Below are 14,239 nucleotides of genomic sequence, written 5' to 3'. Positions count from 1 at the left end.
GCTTCTGTAAAGTTTGGAAGGTAGGAGACGAGGTACTGGCAGAAGTAAAGCTGTGAGTACCGGGCCTGAGTCGTGCTTCGGTAGCTCAGTTGGTAGAGCACTTGCCCGCGAAAGGCAAAGGTCCCGAGTTTGAGTGTCGGTCGGGCACACAGTTTTAATCTGCCAGGATGTTTCATATCAGCGCACACTCCGCTGCAGAGTGAATATCTCATTCTGAACCCGACGTTAATTTAGTGAGTAATGCTGGAACGATGTGCCCCGTTCCCCACTAGAGTAGTCTATTTCGACATTAGGTGCTACAAAATGGAAGCTAGCTATATGAGCTATTACTAAATGATGATGTAATTAAATGAGTGCAAACATCAATAGATTTGAACCGTTATGAAGTCGCATTAAGGTCGCATCGAATAAATAAGCCAAGAGAGGCTTTCTAGTCATGAGGGCATATAGGTAACTCCATAACTTACTAAGTCCTTACTGTAAATCACAACCACATCCTTACAACTGTACATTGACAGAATAATATAGTAGCTGAAATTCTTATTATTACATGTTTTAGAATGTGAGTAAACTAGGTTACCACAGGAAAGGAGACCGAGATATCAGTAATTGATGCCGATAAAGGTTTTACATCTGAAGTAAGGCACAATGGCGTTCTGAGCAGTGGGCTGTTTGCACCAGTCATGAAAAGGTTAAGACACTAAGATAGGATATACTACTTGCAATTACGAAATTGTTTATCAGTTCTATATGTACGACGATGCACTCCAATTGTATATACTTAACTGAAAAATCAGGTAACATGAAAACACCAGTCAAATATGCCAATGCTGAAATGTATGCATAATATTGGACAGAAATTTTGACGACATTCAAGACCGAGGGCGCTCAGGTTGATCAGTCTAGCGTTATTAATACCAAATTTTAGGAAACCCTATCACCTATAATACTACATGGGAATAATTAAATTAATTCTTCCTTAGGGAAGAGTCTAGGAGCAAGTATACACGAAAACCGCTCCGACCACAAAACTACGAATCTCAAAAAGTAGTAGCGTCTTTCCAAGCCCTATTAAAATGTAGAAAGTTCTTCCCTTTGAACACGAAAAAGGTAATTATACAAACTTTTGTAATTCCTGTAGTTGATTACAGCGCTGTTATCCTAGAAGGTGTTTCTCATAAAAGCTCAAGAAGCTTACAGCTTGTAATGGACACCTGTCTTCGACATAAGCTCCTCAAAAACACTTTCACAAAACGTGGATATCTACGAATGTGTAAAGGCTTACATTGAAGAGGACAAGGCAATAAAAGAATTTGGCCCATGAAACTAAACAAAAATAACGTTGGTGTGAAATAACAAAAAGTAATACCAAGGAAAGGTAGTCTTTACGAAAGTGCTCATCGATGGAACCAAAATCAGCTGCTACTGGATGAAATTCAAAATTTTGTTGCTGCACGCCATGCACTGTAACATGCTCGGATCCTTCTTCGACTGTTCTCCACAAGGTAGTCGAGACTTTACGGCTTAATTATGTCTATTCTCCACGGTGGACCTTTGAGGTCGTGTAGCTTGTTAGGATAGCGCCAGCGGCGAAATACTTCATGTTCCAGTTAGTCTCAAGAATGCTCATTGGATTTCATCACCAGACACCGCAGGTTGTTCCATTCGGTTGCTTCCTGCCTCTAGGAGGAATGTGATCATGGGATGGGCACGATGTACTTCTGCATGATAGCCTTGAAACGCGATTCCTTCAACGCAGTGTTGTCTGTAGGCCTGCACGATAGGATGAACAGCATTGATAGGATGAGAGGCATTCTACATCGGTACTTAATACTAGCCACTATCCTACCTTCCTGATAACGATCGTATGGCGTTATTGGCTGGCAGAGCACATCTGCTGCCGTTCAGCCGAATTACATATTATATATTCAGCTCACCTGTTCACCACAAGTGTTCCCTGGACTGCTTCAGATACGATAATTCTGTTTTCACCCAAAGAAATTGTGAAAAAGTCTTCACTAAGTGCTGCGTCGTCTCTTATAACAGCTGCATCAATTACAGATACATCGGCATTTACTTCACATTTTGGAAAAGATGATGTAATTTTTGCTGGTAGTGTTGTAACTCTAAATGAGACTAATTCAGCGGAATTCACTCTTCAAAATACGATTGGTAGTTTCTAGGTAATTACTATTTTTAGAATTTAGAATGTGTCTATATTGAGCAAGAAGACTATTGCGGTGCTGCTAAGAGAGCCTCCTTACAGAAGCGAAATAGTGGCGAAAAGTTTAATTTAAACATGATACTAATGTCACTTGACCACATGTTGTTGAAAGTACACGTCAACAGGAGACAAACACATCTAACGATGATTCACCAATTACGGTAAGAATTCTGCTGTGTTTCCGCCAGAGCCTTAAAAAAATGTGCACTTAAAAATGGAATGGATTTTTGAAAGTGTGATTCGAGATGTAAAGATTGTCAAATAATAGCTTCACGTCACAAATTTAATATCAAGCTGCATACATATGTCCCAAAATTTCATCAACAGTATCAGAAAAAAGAAATCATGAGAAACGACGTTTCCTTAAAATCCCATTTCAGACTTGCTCCATAATCCATCTTTTATGACTTTGGCAACCTGTTCTCCAATTAAAAGCAGTGGTTTTGGGATCCCGGCTCTCCCTGCAATTCCTTACTTCTGGAGCCATCTTGCAGTTACTTCGTGACTGACATGGTTCGAGAGTGCAGCATTCAGTTCTGCAGTGACTTATTTTGGAAGCTGTCGTCCCCTTATTTTTCGTTAATACCTTTTGCAATGACCGTCTGTCACTCTCGATCAACACGCATTCGTCCTCGTTTTGATTTACTGGGTGACGTGTTTCCGCTTTCCTTACGAGCAATATAAATCTTCTAAACTTTGAGTCTTGTAACACGAAACACTTTGGTTACCTTGTCTGAGGTTCCATCATAGGAACACCAGCAACTTTCCCAATTTTCGAATTCGTCGACTGCGAAATAACGCACTCACAACTACTCAGAACACAGTTCTGGCCACGAATGGCCCTTTCAACGGATTTAGGACATTCCACAGAAACAGTTCGTAGTCAAATACAACCGCGCCACCTGCGTGATTAGCTGGAGTCCTCCTGTATGATCAAGGATGTATTCCTGGAGGTGTTTCTATGTTGTTGTCTAACATTTGAGGTTCTCTAGAATCCATCAACTACCTGGCCATTTACTGAACATCTCACTTCACATTTCTCAGTCAATATTGACAGCACCCTTCTCTGAACGATTTGTGTTATAGGGTAGTGGTACATTGTAGAGAAGTAATCGCATTTATTAGCAATAATTAACAAACATATACAACAGCTCGCTCGAAGAAATATCCGTATGCAAAGACTGGAAAGTTGCACAGGTCACAGAAGTATTCAGGAAAGGCAGTAATAATTATCCACCAAATTACAGGCCCATATCATTAACGTCGACGTGCTGCAGGATTTTGGAACATATATTATGAATTACCTATAAGAGAACGCTCTATTGATACACAGGCGGCACGGATTTGGAAAACGTCGTTCTTGTGCAACACGACCAGCTCTTTACTCACTCGAATTGTTGGGTGCTACTGACAATCGATTTCAAATTGATTCAGTCTTTCTAGATTTCCAGAAGACTTTTTACACTTTACGTCACAAGTAACCAAATAGCTTGCTTATGGACTATCGTCTCAGATACGTGACTGGATTCGTGGTTTCCTGTCAAAGAGGTCACAGTTCGTAGTAACTGAAGGAATGTCATCAAGTAAAGCAGAAGTGATTTTTGGTATTCCCCAAGGTAGGCCCTCTGCTTTTCCTTGTCTATATAAACGATTTACGAGACAAGTTGAGCAACCGTCTTAGGCTGTTTGCAGACGATACTGTCGCTTATCGTCTAGTAGGGTCATAATAAGATAAAAACAAACTACAGAACGTTTTAGGAAATGCACGTGCGTGGTGTATAATTGGCAACTGCACCTAAATAATGAAAATATAAGGTAATCCACATGAGTACCAAAAGAAATCGTTTAAACTTCTGTCACACGAGAAATCAGTCTTTTCTGAAAGCCGTTAATTCAACTGAATACTTGGGAATTACGATTACGAACAACTTAAACTGGAAAGAACACATAGAAAATGTTGTGGAAAAAATGAATATAAACAACGTTTTATTGGCAGAATACTTGCAAGTTGCAACAGATTTATTAAAGAGATTACCTACACTATACTTGTCCGCCCTCTTTCAGGGTACTGCTCCGCTGTGTGAGATTCTTACCAGACAGGATTAACGGAGCACATCAAGAAAGTTTAAATAAGAGAAGTACATTTTCTGTTACCGAGAAATCGCAGAGCGAGTGTCACCGACATGATACAAGATTTGTGATGGAAATCATGAAAGGAGTTTTTCGCTGTGGCGGGATCTTCTCACGAAATTGTAATCACCAACTTTCTCTTACGAAAACATTTTGTTGACGACATCCTACAGAGGTAGAAATAATAGTAATAAAATGAGGGAAATCAGAACTCGAACGGAAAAATATACGTGTTCGTTTCTTCCACGAGCTATTCGGTACTAGAATAAGAGAGAACTATTCTGAATGTGATTAAAAATGTTCAAATGTGTGTGAATTCCTAAGGGACCAAACTGCTGAGGTCATAGGTCCCTCGACTAACACATTACTAACTTAAACTAACTTGTGCTAAGAACAACACACACACACACACACACCCATGCCCGAGGGACGATTCGAACCTCCGGCGGGATGGGCCGCGCAGTCCGTTAGATGACCTCTCTACCACGCACTTAAGGTGTGATTTGCAGAGTATTCATGTAGATGTAGATTTTATTGTTAAATAATTCAATAAATAGTGACTATGGAATATTGATGGGTAGATTGATCTGTTACTGTTAACGTTGACCACATTGGAGAACGTGTCAGTGCTAGTTACTAGGTGTTCAACAGTCGATAATCTGCTTCAGTAATCTTTATCTGGCACTTGCTGTAATAAAGAGCGAGTGGCATTAGTGGTCGGGAGACCCCTCGCGAGGCGGTTCGGCCGCCGCTCCACAAGTACTTTAACGCCACTACTGCGACTTGCGAGTGAATGAGGATGAAATGATGATAAAAGACATATAACACCCAGTCATCTCGAGGCAGACAAAAATCCCTGATCCTCCCGGGAATCGAGCCCGTTACCCCTTGCGGGGGAAGCGAGAACGCTACCCCAAGTCCACGAGCGGTGAACGGCACTTGCTGTCTTTGTAGTTATTGAGAGTTTCGCGTGCTTCATGTTCACGGCATGGGTTAATTTGCATTACTTATTATGATGGTAGACAAGAATTGTAAATTCCATAGAAAAAGAAGAGACAAAGGACGTGTAATGCAGCGAGCTCACGTATGCTTCGAGTTATACTATGAATAAAAATTTGCCATACATCGATTTCAGTAACCGAAGAATAATTTTATAATACCGCGAACATGTCGTGGCAGCGGTGAATGTAGTGTCAAATGGTATCTGATTAGCGTCACATTTAGCCAGAAGTTAAATTATGTATTTTAAAGTGAATAATCTTTTGGAATGTTAATTTCTTTGGCAATTGCTGTTAAATTTGTTTGCAGATAATTTCTTCAAAATACAATTTCGAGTGCTTTATGTATATGACTGCAATCTTTAATTTTTCCCTTGTTTTCTTAGAATTTCCTTTCCTTGAAAGATATTTTATCGTTACTTTAGCAAACTTTTCCTTTACGACCAAAACTGAAACAATCGTAATATTGTTTATTTTTGTGTAGGATAAGAATATCTCTTTTTTTTTCTTTCCTTCGTTTTTCTTCCCGTGTAATCCACACCTTTCTTTCGTTATAATACTATTATATAACTTTTTCTATTTCCTTTTATTAAAAAGGTTCCATTAAGGCAGAAATCAATAATGAGACGAACGCCTAATGTTCCAAGTGAAGAAAAGTTTATCTAGCAACTTACTTAATCAGTGCAGTTCTGTGAACCGCTGTGTAGAGGTGGCTTAGTGGCTAGCGCATCTCTCTAGTAAGCAAGAGACCAGGTTCGATTCCCGGCCTTGGTAGAAATTTCACAGCCAGCTTCAGTCTATATACATAAAACTGTATCTCTATGTGATCATTAAAGACTCCGCAATCGCATCATTTCATTTGTACAACTACCGTAACCTAGGTTTCAGGTTGGATCCCCCATTTATGTCCTATGCTGAGATGCTATTCCAGAACGTGGCGAGCCTTATCGACTCTGTTCGTGTGTAAGGAGAAATTTGCAGTAGGCTGGGGCGGCAGTGAGAATTTGGATCGAGGAGGGAAGCGTGCCAGTGCAATACGTGCAGTTGTGCGAACCGCTGTCCTGTGCCAGCACACTTGCCTAATAAGCAGCAGACCGTGATTCGACTCTCAGCCTTGGTACAAAGCTTCATACGCCACTTCAGTCTATACACATAAGATTCAATTTCAGCTTCTGCACATACGAACCGTCATCTTACAAATACTGTTACGTGTAGTCCTTCTCCGACATAGTTACAATAAAAAAAAATGAAATTCACTACTCTCCATCGCTACTTTTTTTACTACACCAAAAACAATATTTCACCACTCCAGGCGTTAGCTTCCTGTTTAAACAGCTTTTCAGACCACTTTCGGCAATACTTAGATGGTTCAACAAGCCAGCTCATGAACATATGACAATGCTGTTATTCTCTTCATGTTTTCAGACTGCGCAAGGCTAAACCCGTTGTTCAGTCTCATAACAATGCCTATAAGCACCTCAGGGTGAATAATTCGTGATATCTCGGTTTTTAATGAAATAGCATTCACAACATTCCACAAGAAAGTAACAAAACGTCCCTACAGCTCAGAATTTTACTGAATCCGTGCAAATAATGTCTTGAGCCAATAGACAGATCTTTTCAGCACTTCATGCTACAGGCCAGCTACCAACGTCAGTAAGTGTCTGTGTGACCCCACCATTTACCGTAAACTTTCCGTTCTGTAATATGTGGGGGTCATCGGCAAATTACTGGCGGCTCCATACTTCCTCCCACAAAAAAAACCAAATAAAAAGTTTCGTCTGCAAACAACACTTCAAGTAATGATAACGCACGCTGTCTCCTCATTACGTAAGAAAGCGCGTTGTTTATAATCATGGGCATAAAAATATTTGGGAGGTCACCTTGTGTTACCGAAGACAATAATGAGCTACCGTAGCTACGAGCCATTGGCAGCCTCTCTCGACACAACACAAGGTAAAGCGATGATTAACCTCTTCGTTCCATCGGTACACACTTGTGGATCTTCGTTCATTAATTTCTTCCATGTATATAGGGGTATTTTCCGCTTATAGACCGATAGTAGGCGAGTGTGGGCCTTCCAGTTCATGTATTAAAACAAGGGCACAGCACTTGACTAGGTACAATTCCTGTTTTAGTTTACAGTTGGTCGTGTGCAGAAAATGGTTACTTCTGCAAACCGAAACGGAATGTAATAATTATTGTTCCTAAATACGAGACTGACAATCTGTGGTTTTTTTCCAAACGGTCGCTAACCGTGGAAGACGATGAGAAGACTTTCAGATTTGCATAAATGTGGTCGTTAATTATGAAATAACCCGTTTTCTGTTGGTTCTAGTTCTTGGATCTCAGGTCATAAAGCATATTTACTAATTTCAGTTTGGTCTTCAATAATGGACTACTAAAATTCCTGCACTGTAAAGCAATGCATGAGGAGTTAGAAGCTCTTTTCAATGACACCTGTGCAGCATTATCTTTTTGAGAAGTTGAGGAATTCTCGTTTGTGTTTGAAGATTGTGTTGCTGAGCTTGATGACAGTGATAGGCAAAGAATAACAACGTTAATATGTCATGCCGGTAGTTCGAAGCAGAGGATATTCCTTGTACAGTGAATTCCTCTGACACTAAACTTGTAAATCTTGTAAAATATGGAAATAAACAGCCAAGAAGAACCGTGTTTCAACCCATTTCAGTAGTTAACTTTTAAATTAATGGCAAACTGCCGAAATCTGTTGACCCGAATGATGATTCAAAATGAAAAGAGGCTTGTGGGTCAAATGTGGGACATGTTTGTGTACAGCGAAAAATGATTATTTTGAAACTTATCGTAAAATATACCGTAAAGATCTACTTACTGTCAGAAATTATTCTATGATTACCATTTTCTTACATTTATGAAGTAGTTTTACAGCATCAAGAAAAACCTTTATTGGAAATCATGGAGGATATTGGTGCTTAACGTCCCGTCGACAACGAGGTCATTAGAGACGGAGCACAAGTAGCAAAGGAACCATCCCGGCATTTGCCTGGAGTGATCTAGGGACATCACGGAAAACCTAAATCAGGATGGCCGGACGCGGGATTGAACCGTCGTCCTCCCGAGTACGAGTCCAGTGTGCTAACCACTGCGCCGCCTCGCTCGGTGGATATCATGTCTTTACAAAATAATGACATAAAGAATCATGTTTTCTGAGTGCATTATCACATACAGCTTTTTCTCTCTCTACTCTCTCTCTCTCTCTCTCTCTCTCTCTCTCTTGGTGTATACATTTTTTTATTGAAGAATGTGGAAAGAAAATAGAAAGCAGAGACTAGTACGTTTTCACGATGTGTGAGATCTGAGAGCTACAGGGTGTTTCAAAAATGACCGGTATATTTGAAACGGCAATAAAAACTAAACGAGCAGCGATAGAAATACACCGTTTGTTGCAATATGCTTGGGACATTTTCGGGCGGACCAACTTTCGAAATTACAGTAGTTACAATTTTCAACAACATATGGCGCTGCAAGTGATGTGAAAGATATAGAAGACAACGCAGTCTGTGGGTGGGCCATTCTGTACGTCGTCTTTCTGCTGTAAGCGTGCGCTGTGGACAACATGGTTTATTCCTTAGAACAGAGGATTTTTCTGGTGTTGGAATTCCACCGCCTAGAACACAGTGTTGTTGCAACAAGACCAAGTTTTCAACGGAGGTTTAATGTAACCATAGGACCTGTTTGAAAAATTTCAACGGACTGGGGACGTGATGGATGAACGTGCTGGAAAGGTAGGGCGATCGCGTACGGCAACCACAGAGGGCAACGCGCAGCTAGTGCAGAAGGTGATCCCACAGCGGCCTCGGGTTTCCGTTCCCCGTGTTGCAGCTGCGGTCCAAATGACGCCAACGTCCACGTATCGTCTCATGCGCCAGAGTTTACACCTCTATCCGTACAAAATTCAAACGCGGCAACCCCCCAGCGCCGCTACCATTGCTGCACGAGAGACATTCGCTAACGATATAGTGCACAGGATTGATGACTGCGATATGCGTGTGGGCAGCATTTGGTTTACTGACGAAGCTTATTTTTACCTGGACGGCTTCGTCAATAAACAGAACTGGCGCATATGGGGAACCGAAAAGCCCCATGTTGCAGGCCCATCATCCCTGCATCCTCAAAAAGTACTGGTCTGCGCCGCCATTTCTTCCAAAGGAATCATTGGCCCCTTTTCCAGATCCGAAACTATTCCTGCATCACGCTATCTGGACATTCTTCGTGAATTCGTGGCGGTACAAACTGCCTTAGACGACACTGCGAACACCTCGTGGTTTATGCAAGATGGTAACCGGCCACATCGCACGGCCGACGTCTTTAATTTCCTGAATGAATATTTCGATGATCGTGTGATTGCTTTGGGCTATCCGAAACATACAGGAGGCGGCGTGGATTGGCCTCCCTATTCGCCAGACATGAACCCCTGTGACTTCTTTCTGTGGGGACACTTGAAAGACCAGGTATACCGCCAGAATCCAGAAACAATTGAACAGCTGAAGCAGTACATCTCATCTGCATGTGAAGCCATTCCGCCAGACACGTTGTCAAAGGTTACGGGTAATTTCATTCAGAGACTACGCCATATCATTGCTACGCATGGTGGATATGTGGAAAATATCGTACTATAGAGTTTCCCAGACCGCAGCGCCGTCTGCTGTTGACAATTGTAACCACTGTAATTTAGAAAGTTTGTCTGCCTGAAAATGTACTGTTGTCCCAAGCGTATTGCAACAAACGGTGTATTTCTATCGCTGATCGTTTAGTTTGTATTGCCGTTTCAAATATACCGGTCATTTTTGAAACACCCTGTATGTATGTGAACTTTAATTTATGCCTTAGTGAATCATCAAAAATTATTTTATTTGTATTTTCACCGAGGTTGTTTAGTATTTTGCTGGAAAATGCGAAAAGATAAATCTTCTTCTATATTTTTCTATCTCAGGAGATAAGAGGTGAAGTTGTAGTAAAGAGGTTTAGTTAAAGTGAATAAGAAGACGTCGTCCGCAACCACGCGCCTGCTGCGGTCGCAGGTTCGAATCCTGCCTCGGGCATGGATGTGTGTGACGTCCTTAGGTTAGATAGGTTTAATTAGTTCTAAGTCTGTGGGACTGATGACCTCAGATGTTCGATCACATAGTGCTTAGAGCCATTTGAACCATTTGAAGAAGATGTCTCACACTCTTATTTATGTATTAACTGCTGCATTTGGCAGTGTATTTAAATTGTTTTGTTTCTGTCTTCTCCGGTTTTTTTCCTATCGACAATTAAATAAATTTTGGCAGCGTATTGAACACGAGCTACAGAGTAATCGAATGCCTTGCTATAGTAATATATCGATGATTTATAATTATTCGGATGACACCGCTGATGTAAGTGCATCAAAGTTTGGTTAGCAGTGAAAGATAACTGTAATGCAGAAGGAAATGAACGATTCTTAGTAAAGAAGAAACACTCCTATGAAAATATCATCCGTTCAACGATTTCCTTGTTACAGAAAAGTGAAGGCAAGATGTCGGAATCGGTCTCGCCTGTTTGCTATGGAGTATCCGGCAAAGAGTGCAGTATTATTCTCTTTACGGAGAATAAAAACTATTTTATAGCTACTGAGTGCTTGGCCGTTTGGCAGCGTGAAGCGACCAAAGAGTAGAAAGGAGCAAAGTGAATCGATCCCCGCGTTACAGAGGACGGGACTCATCTTTTATGGAACTCACTCTCCCCCTTCTTTATCTCAGATACTTCTGGGCAATCTTCCCGAGGCTCCTTCCCCTCGCTCATTCGGCGTATTCCATTGGCCGCAGGTGCTGAATCGTAAACCAATTTTACGTCGAATATAATGCGCAGTAAAATTTTATTTACTTCATTTTCGAGGGGAATCTGTAACAAAGTTCTGATAGCTGCCCGTGCAGTTCGTCGAAGAGACTTAGTGCAGCTTTTTTCGGTCCGTCTTTCACGAAACTACATAGTAACTCTCAGTGGCGACAGAATTGTCGCCTATTCTGCTTGAAAAATTTTCGTTGCTCTTAAAACTGAGCATATAGAGACTCGTATCAACGAAGCAAGTGCATAATAATTAGATGAAATTATGTCATTCAAAGGTAGTATACCACACAGTTATATCAAACAGATGTACACGTAGGGTGTCAACTACGAAATCGTCGGTCCAGTCCTAGAAACGTCATTTAAAATTAAATGTGCTACTTAAACGTTTTATTTTCTTTGTTTAGTTCTTTTATATAATCGTAGTTACATTACTAAATGTCACAGTCAACATGGAATTTAATCGACACTCTTCGTTGAGTCATCTACACAGTGGTAACAACCTCTTGACTATATTCGAAAGTTCACGCAGACATAGGGAACTGCTTCCTAAACTGTCTGTTAACCAAGTGGCTTCAAAACAGTTTTACAGACAGTATAACCTTTGCCCGTGAATACGAATGATGAACTGTGTTGCATCGATCTATGCTCTCCTTCGGAATGTCCATACTCTCCATCTTTCGATTGTTTATTAAGAACTAGAAGAGCTTCACACCCACTCGAAGTAATAACGGCCGTCTAAAATGAGCCTAACGAATCGAGAAGAAGCATCGATTCAGAAAGATAAATGTACAAGATACCATAATAATACGTTACTGAACACTTACATCCAATGTCGTAAAATTTCAGTTAGACTAGTCAAATTATACGAATGGATTCATTTAAATGAAAGTCTATTAAATTATGAATTACTTAGTCATCAGTACCACAAACAGCATTCTCTATGTATCTGTGTATTACTTGGTTACAGAAGTAGTAATTTCCTACATTACAAGCAAAGCTTACGAGAGGTGCTTGGGCTATAAAGTTTCCATGAGTGTAAATATATTCAGGGCTTAAATTGACTACAGCCATGACTACCCACATCTAACAAATCAAATGCACCATCTGCTAATTGCGGCAAAAGTATTAGAGCCCGGCATACGCCGTCAGATAGCCATTATAAGAGAAGCAGTCATAGGGGCATCAACATCCGCTTCAAGGAACGCAATGGCGGTTGTCGACTGCACATACAGATGCACGCAAAGGTCACAAAAGTCATGGGATACATCCTAATGTAGTTGGGAACCTCTTTTTTCCCGGCATAATGCGAAATGTTGACGTGGCATGGACTCAACAAGTCGTTGGAAGTCACCTGCAGAAAAAATGGGCCATGGTGCCTCTAATTGCAAAACTGTGCCGCTGCATAACGTTGTTTACGAACTGACCTCTCGATTATGTCCCTTAAATGTTCGATCTAATTCATATCAGGCGATCTGGGTGGCCAAAACTTTCGCTCGAATTGTCCTGAATGTTCTTCAAACCATGTGGTGACATAGTGCGTTGCTACCCATAACAATTCCAGCGTTGTCAGGGAACATGAAATCCATGAATAGTGGAAAATTGGCTCCAGGTAGCCGAACATGACCATTTCCAGATAATGGACGGTTCAGTTGGGCCAGAGGTTCCAGTCTATTACTTGTAAACACAGGCGACACCATTATAGAGCGATCACTAACTTGCTCAGTCCCTTGTTTACAATTTGGGTCCATGGCTTCATGGAATCTGCGAAACACTGGAACTCTAACATCAGCTCGTACCAACTGAAATCTGGAATCATCTGACCAGGTCACAGTTTTCCAGTCGTCCAGAGTCCAACCAAATATTGGGATACTATTAAAAAGGAATCAGCCAACCGGGGTTCACCCCCGAGTCCCCATCTCGTTCTCTGTACCTCCTTGACACCGAAATCTGACCGTGTTTCAGTCTTTGTAGCAAAGCAACATAAGACTTTACGTAAAACAAAAATCTTTTGCATCATTTGTTCTATAACAGTAGAATTCACGCATGTCGAGGTTGTCATATGTATTATATTTAGATTCCACAAAACCATCCTTCAAAGCAGCCTCAAACGGAAATGGAGTTTTATAAACACGCTTTTCGCTCGTCTTATAAAGAAACAAAAGTCCTGTAGTCGATACTTTTGTGTGAGTACCTTAATGCCTAGTCTCATTAAGTTGATTTTGACAGTAAATGTGGATACCTTGTATTCTTCAATCATATCCAAATGTTTCCGTAACCGTAATTAAACTCGTTTGCACATCTGAGGATTTCCGTTCGTATTCCAATAAAAGTTTGTATGCTCGTGGTCGGGCGGTAGAGTTCTCGCTTCCCGCGCCGGGTTCCCGAGTTCGATTCCCGGCGGGGTCAGGTGTGTGATGTCCTTAGGTTAGTTGGGTTAGGTTTAAAGAGTTCTAAGTTCTAGGGGACTGATGACCTCAAATGTTAAGTCCCATAGTGCTCAGAGCCATTTGAAATCTTTTTGAACTCATGACCATAGATGTTAAGTCCCATAGTGCTCAGAGCCATTTGAACCCTTTTTAAGCACATGACCATAGGTGTTAAGTCCCAATAGTGCTCAGAGCCATTTTTTTTGTATGCCTCCTTTGTTGCAAGTCTTTTCGCCAAATATTGCAGTTTGCGTGTTCTTCTTTTATTTTTAAGTTTGGTCTCCTCTATTTTGACTTTTCTTTTTTGTACACGTAACACATAACTAAACTTAATGCAGCATTATATATAACAGAGAATTGTTTAAGTTTGTTTGATGCATAGTTTCTTTTTTCTTAACACCTGTGGCGGAACATAACTCGTGGAAACCAATCCTATTTGGGCAATATCTACATTTGGAGGTACTATGGAGATGTATATTGAGCAAGCAGTAAAGGAAACAGCAGGAAGATTCGGAGTAGGTATTAAAATCCATTGAGAAGAAATAAAAACTTTGAGGTTCGCCGACGACATTGTAATTCTGTCAGAGACGGCAAAGGACTTGGAAGAG

The sequence above is a fragment of the Schistocerca gregaria genome, chromosome 8 (genome assembly GCF_023897955.1).
Source record: "Schistocerca gregaria isolate iqSchGreg1 chromosome 8, iqSchGreg1.2, whole genome shotgun sequence".
Lineage (NCBI taxonomy): Eukaryota > Metazoa > Arthropoda > Insecta > Orthoptera > Acrididae > Schistocerca > Schistocerca gregaria.
Note: the sequence above shows the minus strand (reverse complement) of the source record.